Here is a 10,738-nt window from a genome sequence, read left to right on the forward strand (position 1 = left end):
TTGTGATGAAGGCAGCCAATGGCCTGCTTCTTTGTAAACACAGCCTCTTGTGAAATCGCAAGCTGCTGTCTGGTGAACAGATATAGCTTGCTCCCAGACTGAAATAAGATATCTGTTTTTTGAGTGCACTTGGAATATGCAGCATGCCATACAAATTGTCATATTAAGACCTAACACTGACCATTTTAGCCAATGTATTGAAAGCTAGCCAGCTATTGTAAGTTTACTCTATGGATTTCATTTTTGAATCATGTTGGCATGATTGTCTCTTTTCAATTAACTATCTGCAGGCTTATAAACACATTCAATCAAATACTTTGCAGCAACTCAAAAGAATGTAGATAGGTGTGTCATGCATGCTAGAATGGTGGTTTAAAAATGACGGCTGCATATTAGCCAATGCACATGGCATTACTTCTGAACCAGAAACGTTGTTATTAAATAGCAGCTGCCCAATACCATGGTGGATGCATTGGAATAGAAGGTATGTTGAAAGATCTAGGATTATATTACAAGCAGCTGGGAAATGAATGTTTCAAATACTAAATATATTTTACATTTCTAAATGTAGTGTAACCTACAATCAGTGGCTGTGTGCCTTCAAAGTATTTACAGCCCTTTACTTTTTCCAACATTTTGTGTTGCAGCCTGAATTTGAAACTGATTTAAATGTAGATTGCCACTTATATATACACACCACATAATGTCAAAGTGGAATCGTTTTTGCAAATGATTTAAAAAGCTGAAATGTCTTGCGTCAAGTACTCAACCCCTAAATAAGTTGAGGATACGTTTGCTCAAGTTGCTTGGAGTCACTGTGCAATAGTGTTTAACATGGTTTAATGACTACCCACATGCATGGGTCTCTCAATCGAGCAGTGCATTTCAAGCACAGATTCAACCAAAAAAAGACTAGGGATGTTTCCAATCCTTGCAAAGAGCACCTATGGGTAAAAAAAATATCCCTTTGAGCATGGTATTCATTACACTTTGGATGGCGTATCAATACACCCAGTCACTACAAAGATGCTGGCGTCCTGCCTAACTCAGTTGCCAGAGGAAGGAAACCGCACGGGTATTTCACCATGAGGCCAATGGTGATTTAAAAAATATATATACACTGCTCAAAAAAATAAAGGGAACACTTAAACAACACAATGTAACTCCAAGTCAATCACACTTCTGTGAAATCAAACTGTCCACTTAGGAAGCAACACTGATTGACAATAAATGTCACATGCTGTTGTGCAAATGGAATAGACAAAAGGTGGAAATTATAGGCAATTAGTAAGACACCCCCAAAAAAGGAATGGTTCTGCAGGTGGTGACCACAGACCACTTCTCAGTTCCTATGCTTCCTGGCTGATGTTTTGGTCACTTTTGAATGCTGGCGGTGCTTTCACTCTAGTGGTAGCATGAGACGGAGTCTACAACCCACACAAGTGGCTCAGGTAGTGCAGTTCATCCAGGATGGCACATCAATGCGAGCTGTGGCAAGAAGGTTTGCTGTGTCTGTCAGCGTAGTGTCCAGAGCATGGAGGCGCTACCGGGAGACAGGCCAGTACATCAGGAGACGTGGAGGAGGCCGTAGGAGGGCAACAACCCAGCAGCAGGACCGCTACCTCCGCCTTTGTGCAAGGAGGTGCACTGCCAGAGCCCTGCAAAATGACCTCCAGCAGGCCACAAATGTGCATGTGTCAGCATATGGTCTCACAAGGGGTCTGAGGATCTCATCTCGGTACCTAATGGCAGTCAGGCTACCTCTGGCGAGCACATGGAGGGCTGTGCGGCCTCACAAAGAAATGCCACCCCACACCATGACTGACCCACCGCCAAACCGGTCATGCTGGAGGATGTTGCAGGCAGCAGAATGTTCTCCACGGCGTCTCCAGACTGTCACATGTGCTCATGTGCTCAGTGTGAACCTGCTTTCATCTGTGAAGAGCACAGGGCGCCAGTGGCGAATTTGCCAATCTTGGTGTTCTCTGGCAAATGCCAAACGTCCTGCACGGTGTTGGGCTGTAAGCACAACCCCCACCTGTGGACGTCGGGCCCTCATACCACCCTCATGGAGTCTGTTTCTGACCGTTTGAGCAGACACATGCACATTTGTGGCCTGCTGGAGGTCATTTTGCAGGGCTCTGGCAGTGCACCTCCTTGCACAAAGGCGGAGGTAGCGGTCCTGCTGCTGGGTTGTTGCCCTCCTACGGCCTCCTCCACGTCTCCTGATGTACTGGCCTGTCTCCCGGTAGCGCCTCCATGCTCTGGACACTACGCTGACAGACACAGCAAACCTTCTTGCCACAGCTCGCATTGATGTGCCATCCTGGATGAACTGCACTACCTGAGCCACTTGTGTGGGTTGTAGACTCCGTCTCATGCTACCACTAGAGTGAAAGCACCGCCAGCATTCAAAAGTGACCAAAACATCAGCCAGGAAGCATAGGAACTGAGAAGTGGTCTGTGGTCACCACCTGCAGAACCATTCTTTTTTTGGGGGTGTCTTACTAATTGCCTATAATTTCCACCTTTTGTCTATTCCATTTGCACAACAGCATGTGACATTTATTGTCAATCAGTGTTGCTTCCTAAGTGGACAGTTTGATTTCACAGAAGTGTGATTGACTTGGAGTTACATTGTGTTGTTTAAGTGTTCCCTTTATTTTTTTGAGCAGTGTATATTTTTAAGCAGTTAGAGTTTAATGGCTGTGATGGTAGAGAACGTTATATTTATTCCACAATACTATACTAAATGACAGTGAAAAGAAGGAATTTTGTACAGAAGAAGGCACTAAAGTAATACTGTGAAGCAATTCACTTTTTGTCCTGACATACTATTACTGAGTACCACTCTATATTTTCAAGCAGTGGTGGCTGCATCCTGTTATGGGTATGCTTGTAATTGTTAAGGAATGGAGCTAAGCACTAGGAACATCCGAGAGAAATCTGGTTTTCTGCATTCCACTAGACACTAGGAGATGAATGAACTTTTAGCAGGACCATTACCTAAACACAAGGCAAAATCTACACTGGAGAAGGTGGCTGTGTTTTGACTTAAACCTATGGCAAAACCTGCAAATGGGTTTTATAGCAATGCTCAAACTAATTTGACAGAACTTGGAAGAATTACGGCGTCGCCGTAGACCAATATGTGGGTGGGAGTGTGCGCTGTGAACACAACCTGTTGGAGAGTTGTTCTGTGGGCTGGTCACCCGTGTGCTGGATGGACCGTTCAAGCAATGACACTGTCATCAACCCCCAGGCCTACTTTGACAACTGTAAATATGATGTGTGTATGGGAGGAGGCCTCAGACAATTCCTCTGCTGTGCCCTGGAGGCCTACACTGAAGCCTGCCAGAGAGAGGGCATCCAGATACACGACCGGCAGAAAGTGGCACAATGCTGTGAGTAACCTATGTTTGTATGCCATGCTTCTATCCAGTAAATAAAATTACAACCTATTGAGTCTTTACTCTAACCCCTCCTTCTATAGCTGCCAGATGTCCAACCAACAGCCGCTGTGTGGCTCTGCCTGTCCTGCCACCTGCTCTGACCCCAGTGCCCCCTCCAAATGTGAAATCCCCTGTGTGGAAACCTGCACATGCAACCCTGGCGTCGTCCTAAGTGGGGGCCAGTGTGTTCCCAGCTGCAGCTACCAGGGCCGGTGCGTGCCAGTCGGTGACTCCTTCTGGGCTGATCAGGTCTTCCGACGACACTGCACCTGTTTCCCTGAGTGGCAAGGTTGACTGCCAAGGATGTATGTTGCCGGGTGGGGCAGGCATGCCAGGTGGTAGATGGCATCAGGGACTGCCACCCTGTGTCCCACAGCACCTGCCATGCCACATGGGATCTCCACTACCTGACCTTTGATGGGCAGAGATTTAACTTCCAGGGCACCTGTGTTTACCAGCTGGCAGGCCTGTGCTTCACAGACCGGGCCTGGTGCCCTTCGAGGTGTGGGTGCAAAATGACTTCCGGGGCAGAAGGGTGGTTTCCTATACCAAGCTGGTGGAGGTCAGGGTCTTCAGCCAGAGCATTGTCATCAGTATGGAGAACAAGGGCCAGATCACAGCGAGGAGATCTCTCTGATTTATATGATGAGATTGCATATCACAATGGACAGAGGTGGTGACTGCATTGTTCATCGATTTAACTTATGTGCAACTGTAGGATGACTGTTTTCACCTTGAAAGACTGATAGCATGTTGATGTAGCTCATTGTCTAATGTCCACATTGTACAATGCATGAGGTCATGAAGTCTCTTCTAACTGCATTTGAATCATTAGTCCATGATTTATATTGTGTTCTTCCAGGTGGACAATGAGTTGGTCAACCTGCCTATGTACCTGAACAACGGTCAGGTGTCTGTCTATAGGAGTGGCTGGTATGCTGTGGTCACCACCAGCTTTGGCCTTAAGGTCTCCTTTGACTGGAACAGCGCAGTGTTTTTCACCCTACCCTCCACCTACAGGGCGCTACCTGTGGCAACTACAACACCCGGCCTCAAGATGACCTTGTACCCAGAAACGAGACAACCCCTGCCAGGCCAGAGGACTTCGGGGCCAGTTGGCGCGTGAAGCAGATCCCTGGCTGTGTCCACGGCTGTAATGGGGGCTGTCCCAACTGAAGTCAACCAGAAGAGGCGGTTCTGTGGGCTCCTGAGGGACCCCAAGGGGCCTTTCCGGGACTGCTTTGCCGTAGTGAACCCGGTGGGATACTTTGAGGACTGCGTGTATGACGTGTGTTTGTATAAGGGCAGGAGGGATGTGCTCTGTCAGGCCATCACAGCCTACACATCAGCCTGTCAGGTAACCGGGGTTAAGGTGTACAGCTGGAGGACTGCTTAGTTTTGTGGTGAGTAGTCCACACTGTTGCATTGTAAAATGTCTGATTTCTGCTGTGAGTGTTGGAAGTGATTGACACACTGGTGGAGTAAGGGTTCTGTGGAAAGTGCTGAGACATTTTTACAACCATTGAATTGCCTACATTTCACCGTAATCCTGTTCTTGGCAATAAATTGTACATTAGTATGTAGACTCATGACCATAAGTAGCTCTATTTTCGTTACTGAACTCCTTCCTGTGTCTTTAGCGGTGAAGTGTCCAGCCCACAGCCACTATTAGGTGTGTATCTGGCTGTCCTGCCACTTGCCAGAGCCTGTCCCCTCCCTCAGGTTGCCTCGCCCAGTGTAACAAGGGCTTCTCCTGTAACGAAGTACACATCCTTAGCGGTGATCACTGTGTCCCCTTCGCCCAGTGTGGCTGTGTTCATAGTGGCCACTACTACAACACCGACCAGATGTTCTACCCCAACGGGAAGTGTGAGGAGTGGTGCAAGTGCACCCAGGATGGAGAAGTATAAATAACAGAACTTTTAATAGGAGCATTTGTATTGAGATATTACCTTGCTGTATGGATGGATGGCTGTACAGAAATTCCCTTGCACTTGTATTTTCAGTGATTCAGAATATCTGATCATCTGTAAGTGGAATGCAAGAACTTCTCCTGCGGCCCCAACGGGATGTGTGAGGTGGCGAACGGAGTCGTCAATTGCCATCCTGTGGGGAAAGGGGTGTGTCCGGTGGCACCCACTACACGTCTTTCGACAGGCTGGCGTATGACTTCCAGGGCATGTGTACCTACACCCTGGCCAAGGGCAGTGGTCTGGAGAGGATCCACCTGGTGGGCTTCTCTGTACAGGTGGAGAACGAGAAGTGGAACAAACAGTTGTCTGTCACCATGCAGGTGGCTCTGGATGTGTACAACTACACCCTGGTCCTCAATAAGAATGTTATTGGAGTTCTGGTACGTAGGAGGGGGCTTGTCGGTTTCTTACATTGAATTAATGAAACATCTGCCTTCACAAGCCGTTTTCTGTGTTTGTAATCATTGGAGCAAATCGGGATGGAGCATTTATTCTTTAGCACAGTTTTGGAAAGGTTTGACCACAAGACTGTTTATTCTCCAACCAGGTGAATAGAATGTTCAACCACCTGCCCCTGAGTCTGAGTGGCGGTGCAGGTCTTCCAGGAGGGCTTCCACTATATCATCACAATGGCCTTCGGCCTGCACGTCACCTACGACCTCGTCTACCACGTTACGGTCACTGTGCCTGGAAACTATCGGGGCAAGACCAGCAGCCAATGTGGCAATTTCAATGGTAACCCTGGTGATGACTTATTCCTGCCCAACGGCAAGCTGTTGAAAGACGTCACCACCTTCGGGAAGTTGGTGATCCCGGGCAAGTTGTGTGATGCTTGCACCCAGAACACCTGTCCCAAGCGTGACCCGGCACAGAGGGCTGTGTTTGAGAAGCCCCACTACTGCGGGGTCATCACGGCCCCTTTGCCACCTGCCATAGCAAGCTAGACCCCAAGCCCTACTTCAACGACTTCATCTTTGACGTGTGTGCCTTGGAGAGTGATGGAAAGGTCCTGTGTGACGGCCTACGCCTTCAACTGTCACATGGCAGGGGTTGACGTCAAGAACTGGAGGACGGCGTCATTCTGTCGTAAGTGCCCTATAAGAGTTACTACTGTTCCCTGAGACTGCTACTTAGGTTACTCTATATATGATGTGCTTCTGAAGAATGCTGCTGAATCCAAATTTCCAACACAAGCCTCTAGTCTACTCTTGCTTAGTGTTGCAATCATGTGTGTGGCTTACTTTCTCTACTGTTCTTTCTACCTCAGCCAATAGTCACTGCGAGGTGTATGTGAATGCCTGCTCAGGCCTCGCAGAAATAGTCCAGTGTTCCACCAGTTGCTCTGAAGGCTGTGAGTGTGACGCAGGCTTCTTCTTCAACCGACAAACATTCATCGAGCAGCACCAGTGCGGCTGCTATGAAGATGGACGGTCCTATAAGGTAGAGGTTTGTGTTCTAGGATTTATCTGAAGGAGTTAGACCTGGTATGGAACTGTTCTCAATTTGAAAGTGGCATGATGCATTGTGTGTGTCCTGACGTAATTAATTTCTGCCCAGCCTGGTGAGGTGTCGTTCGAGGGAGACTGTGGCAGGAAGTGTTCCTGTGACCCAGTCACGGGCCTGGTGTGTGTTGACCACTCCTGCCCTAAGGACACCAAGTGTCTGGTCAGGAAAGATGTCAAGGCATGCTACGACACTGGTAAGGCCCAAACACATCTGAGCAGGGGAATACATTCTGAATACTACATTTACATTTACATTTAAGTCATTTAGCAGACGCTCTTATCCAGAGCGACTTACAAATTGGTGCATTCACCTTATGACATCCAGTGGAACAGCCACTTTACAATAGTGCATCTAAATCTTTTAACGGGGGGGGGGGGGGGGGTCAGAAGGATTACTTTATACTTTATACTAGAGAGAACACTGCAGTAAACTCCATATTCAATTGCTACATTTAGTGGATTGTTACTGCACCCTTATCCTGTGTAGATTCGTGTAAAGCTGCTAACTGCCGTATGAAGGAGACGGCGAAGGGGCAGGCAGTGTGCCTTCCCCGGTACATAGGGACCTGTTGGGCCTGGGGTGATCTCCACTACCAAACCTTCGACGGCTACAACTACGACTTTCAGGGAACATGCAAGTACGCCATCTCCACGACTTGTGGGGATCTAGCAGGACTGGTGCCTATCTCTGTCGCCGAGCAGAACGACTGTGGCAACAAGGCAGTGTTGTATGCGAGGGAGGTAGTATTGGCGGTGTACGGTTTTAACATCATCGTACTCAAGAGTCAAGTGGGCCGCGTCATGGTGAACACATACTTGCTGTACTGCAATGTGTTTTTCATAATGCACGCCAAGATTCATTCATATAGCTTATATTGGGGGAGACCTCATGACTCACTTTAATGCAACCGCTGTCCTCAGGTGGACGGAGAGGTAGTGAACCTGCCTCTCAACCTGGGCCAAGGTCAGGTGACTGTCTCCCAGCTTGGAAACATGGCTGTTCTGCAGACAGACTTTGGCCTGCAGGTCTCCCATGACTGGAACTCGAAACTGGTCATCCAACTTCCCAGCAGTTACAACGGAAATGTGTGCTGCAACTTCAACGACAACCTCAGAGATGACCTGCTGGACCAGGCCGGAAAGGCAGTGACGACGGTGGTGCAGTGGGCCAATGTCTGGAGGGTGAGGGGCCTGCCTGAGGATAAGTACACCCCCTGCTTTGACAGCTGCCAGGGGAAGGACTGTTTGCCGTGTCACATGACCCAGACGAAGCAGTATGAGTCAGCGGCCTTCTGCGGGGCCCTCATGGCCAAGAGTGCTGTGTGTACGACATGTGTTAACAAGTGGGACAGGAGGATGCTGTGCCAGGCCTTGGCCACTTATGCCGATCTGTGTCGGCAGGAGGGTGTTGTGGTCGAGGACCAAGTTTGGCTGCCGTAAGTAACTGAGTAGGGATGAAAAGGCTCAGCATAATCTCTATGCACATTAGGAGACCAGCGTACTGAATTATGCACTTCAGCATCACTGTGCTGAAATACCTGGTGTAAACTTGAAAAGTGAGATGAGAATGAAATTTCTGACTTTTCCCTCAGCCATAAGCTGCCAGCCCCACAGTCACTACAAAGCGTGTGCCAACCCTTGCCCGCTTACCTGCCCCTTATCAAATGAGGGCCCGCTATGTGCGAGTGTCTGCACGGAATCCTGTGTGTGAAACGAGGGTTACGTCCTCAGCGTTGGGGGTCTGTGCCTGCCAAACCATGCGGCATTTCCTACCAGGGTCGCTACTACAAGGCTGGTCAGCGCTTCTGGGCAGACCATGTCTGTGGGTGCCTGTGTGAGTGTAACACCTCTCTGGGCATGGTGAAGTACTTCGACGCCTCCTGTTCAGCCAATGAGAAGTGCAGTCTGGTGGATGGGGAATGCTCCTGCCTACCAGCTGGGCAGGGACAGCTTGCGTCCCTGCCCCTGGAGCTGACGAGTCAGCTGATGGTGTTCCGCAGTGGCCGAAGGGCGGTGGTGGAGACTGCTGCGGGCATCACGCTGACCTTTAACTGGCACAGCACGGTGCACGTCAAACTCCCCAGCACCTACCAGGGGGCAGTCTTCGGCCTGTGTGGCAACTACAACGCCATGCCCCAGGTCAACCTCACTATGCGTGACGGTCATCCCACGCCCAACGCCACCTGGCTGGGTGCGAGCGGCGGGTGGCCCTTGTGCCTGGTTGCAGGGGACACAATGCCAGTCCTGCTCGGATGCAGAGAAGAACACGTACAGCTCCTGCTGTGGCATCATAGCAGACAAGGCCGGCCCCTTCAAAGAGTGCCATGGCGCCGTGGACCCTGCTCCGTACCTGGAGGACTGTTGCCGATGCCTGTTATAATCATGGTTACCAGGGGTCCGTGTGTGATTTGTGGTAGAGGCCTACGTCTCTGCCTGTCAGAGCAAGGGGGTGACAGTCCATTCCTGGAGGTGTGACGGCTTCTGTCGTGAGTCGGCGTTACCTTACATCATATGCCATTTAGCATACATTTTTATCGAAATCCATGTCCCCCTCGCTAAAGAAGTTTCTAACCTCGAGGGTCTCTTCCTGGTTCAATAAAGGTTACTTAGTCATGCATGCATACATTTTCCGTATGGCTGGTCCCAGGAATCAAACCCACAATCCTGGTTTGGGGGGTGGATCAGCTTTTATAATCCAGGTTGTGGCTTCTAGAAATGTTTGCATAATTTCCAATCAACAACTCAACCTTCATTGTCCCACAGCTCTGTCCTGTCCAGCCAACAACCACTATATCCTCTGTGCCCCAGGCTGCCCTGCCACCTGTGCAAGCCTCTCCACATGTCGCCAGTCCTGTTTTGAGGGCTTCCAGTGTGACGAAGGCTACCTGCTGAGTGGTGACGCATGTGTACCCGTGGCCCAGTGCAGCTGCTCTTATGGGGGGCGCTACTACAGGAAGAGGGAGACCTTCTACCCCCAGGGTCAGTGTCTAGAACAGTGTACCTGCGGGGAGAACTGGGCAATCTCCTGCCAGAAGGCCAAGTGTGGTGTCGGGGAGGCCTGCAAGGTGGTAGTTGGGGTGCCACCCAATTGAAGAGGCCACATGTTTGGCTACAGGTGACCTTCACTACATGTCATTCGACGGCCACATGTTTGACTTCCAGGGCACCTGTGTCTATATGCTGGCTAAGGTGTGTGAAGACTAAAGTCAGACTGACCGGCTTCACCGTGACTCAAGGGAATGAAATGGGAAGGTGGCGGTCACTAACGTCATCACTGTCTGTCTACAGCCATGTCATCAGCGTTGTGCAGGGGATGAGCTGGAGAGTGATTGTAAGTGAACAGCTTTTAGAACTTGTAGTCCTTTCTGCGATCCTGTTTGACCTTGTCCTATCCAACACAGGTGGATGAGGAACTGGTGAACCTCTCTCTCTGTGCTGGCCGGGTCATGGTGACCCAGGAGGGTTGAAACATTATCCTCCAGACAGACTTCGGCCTGCGGGTGCTCTATGACACCGTGTACTACGTCGACGTCATTGTTCCCTCCACTTACAGAGCAGGATGTGTGGCCTCTGTGGCAACTACAACACCAAGCCAGATGACAACTTCCGCCTACCAAACGGGCAGCGTGGATGAGTTTGGGCAGGTGTGGGTGCTGGACCTCCCTGGGGCAGTGTGTGGAGACTGGTGGGCAGTGCCCAGTATGTGATCATGCCAAGGCATCCCAGTATGGCAGGCTAGACTCCTGTGGCATCATGGCAGCAGACAACATGCCCTTCGAGGCCTGCCACAATAAGGTGAACCTGGCAG

The 10,738-nt window shown here is 49.9% G+C and overlaps 1 pseudogene; it reads left to right on the plus strand.

Moving 5' to 3' along the window:
- Nucleotides 1-8,607: 8,607 nt before the first annotated feature.
- Nucleotides 8,608-10,174, plus strand: LOC129837135 (IgGFc-binding protein-like; annotated as a pseudogene).
- Nucleotides 10,175-10,738: the final 564 nt, after the last annotated feature.

This window comes from Salvelinus fontinalis, chromosome 38 (genome assembly GCF_029448725.1).
Source record: "Salvelinus fontinalis isolate EN_2023a chromosome 38, ASM2944872v1, whole genome shotgun sequence".
NCBI classification, from domain to species: Eukaryota; Metazoa; Chordata; class Actinopteri; order Salmoniformes; family Salmonidae; genus Salvelinus; species Salvelinus fontinalis.